Source organism: Chrysemys picta, chromosome 4 (assembly GCF_011386835.1).
Source record: "Chrysemys picta bellii isolate R12L10 chromosome 4, ASM1138683v2, whole genome shotgun sequence".
NCBI lineage: Eukaryota > Metazoa > Chordata > Testudines > Emydidae > Chrysemys > Chrysemys picta.
The window spans coordinates 80,942,659-80,944,933 of NC_088794.1; positions in this window are offsets into that span (position 1 = coordinate 80,942,659).

Genomic DNA, 2,275 nt, shown 5'->3' on the forward strand with positions numbered 1-2,275 from the left:
CATGGACAGGGTCATTCCAAGGTACATTGTCCTAACCCCATGGGACAGTTTTACTGGCAAGCTGGCCAGGGGATAATGCATAATTACACAGGTGTCAGTGCTAATCAAGTTTTTTCAAGGCCAATATGAGTGTTCATTACCAGCTGACAGGTATATACAGTCCCACTTCTGGGACCCATAGCTCCCTGCAAGTCATCAAACTGTCTTCAGTGAGAAATGGACCAGAGAAGTTTTGCCAGAGGCCTCCAGGGTCCGTTGCATCATATTCTGAACATTTAAACCGTTTTTATTGCTCTTTATAAAGAAACCACAGTGGAGAGAGGCCAGAATGCTCAGGCCCCATGAGCTTCCTTGCCCTTGTGGTTATTTGCCCATGTTACCCCCTGTTGCTCCAACACATGGTAATACATACGTCAGCTAATCTTTTAAAGCTAGAATAATTTCTTTCCATTTGGAAAGCAATAGAAGCAAATGCATAATGATACATTGACTCCCAGCATTTTGGTTTGGGCCCACCTGTAATTTATCTAGTGGGAACTGCAGAAGGAATGTCTTCGTTCATTTGCCTTATTTAAACATGCCCATCACAGCCTCTTGGTATATGTGCAGTAAAAGTAAATGAAGGAAAAAATGAAATTAGGAACAAACAAACTGAAGGCAGACAACTTGAAAGAGATGGAGCTCCAGCCCACTACCAGCAGAATACAGCAGACTCTGTCCCCCACCCTCAGGTCAGAGCCTGACTATATCCATTGTCCTTGCAGCATACCCTCATGGGCCACAAGCTGAGGCGTTATCAGGGAAAGCGAATGTACTTAATGCTATGTCACCAGAACTGGAGAGAGTGAATACAGGACATAGTGAGAACACTGGAGGAAGACAAAAACTGCTGTTTGTGTTTTGTATCTGTACATTTAAAGGGATATTTTCAAGTAATTTAGACCCAAAATTTAGGGGGTTTTAGATACTTTGACACAGAATTTTAGAAAACCTACTTTAAATCTACAGTTTGTACATTTTTTTAAATTCAGTGAAAATAGTAAATCAGATTGACATTTTTTACATTTTAAATCTCTCCCCTATTAACATTATAGGTAAGGATTTTTATATATATGTTTATTTGTTTGTTATCTTGACAGTGTCCCTTTTAATATTGCTTTTAAACTGAATCAGTTCCATTTAGCCTAAACTGGGAACAGACTTATCCCAGTCACATTTTGAAAGCAAGGAAAAACACAATAGTCTTTTTCCTGCCTATTTGTAGTGGGTCTAGTGAAATAAAACATATCATGTGATTACTGAATGCTCTGATACTAAAGAGGATTCCTGAAGGTTCTTGTGTATCTGGGTCCATGTCCATCATTCTAATCACTGCATTAGAGAAATTTGTGCCAATGATTTAATTTGGATGAAACCCTGTCCTGACGCTTCTCTGAACTATTGGAAGCTTTTGGTTCTGTCAGTTGGGCTGGAACCTCTCCTAGGAATGGGCTCTCTTGAGTTTCAGCATCTTCTGCTGCCAGGTGGCCAGCAATACCATAAGAGGAGCCTTTCCCCTGAGACGTTGGTAATTCTTCTAACCCAAGATGCAGAGTTCAGAGCCACATCCAGATGTGAATACCCCCAAAGTTCATGGGTATTTGGATCCCTGGGGGAATGAGTTACTTCAGAGTCTGAGCCCATCTCTGCGTCTGGCTGGCATTAAGGACCCTGTGTAAGGGACAGGTGTGGGGGGGGGGCAAGAGAGTGCAGCGGGGGCCTGGTGGTGGGGTTGGGTGGATGGGGCTGAATGAGGGGGTCTAGGGGCCCAACTGATAGCAGGACTGGATGCAGGGAGGCTGAGGAGTGAGGGGGCCAGGGAGAGGCAGGTTATAGTGTAGACTGGGGGCTGCAGGCTTCAGTGCCAGGACCCTGAATCACTTACCCTGATTTTTCACTTGTTTAACTCTGACTTCAGTGAACTTATTCCTGCTTTGCAACTGTGGGAGATTGGAATTAGAGCTGGACAATATTTTTTTTTGCCAAAACTTTTTTTTGACACAAAATGCAGATTTGGCAACACCACAATATTTCACAAATTCATGTTGGTTTCACTGAATTGTTCATTTAAAAAAAATCTGAAAATGTTGAAACATTTTGAAATTATTCCGTTTAAATGACATTTTTGTGTAGAAATATTCTTTAATTTAATTTTAAAAATAATGTATAATGGTCAAAATCAAAATAAAATGTTTCATTTCAGGTCAAACAAAATTTTTAGTTTGATCCAAAATGT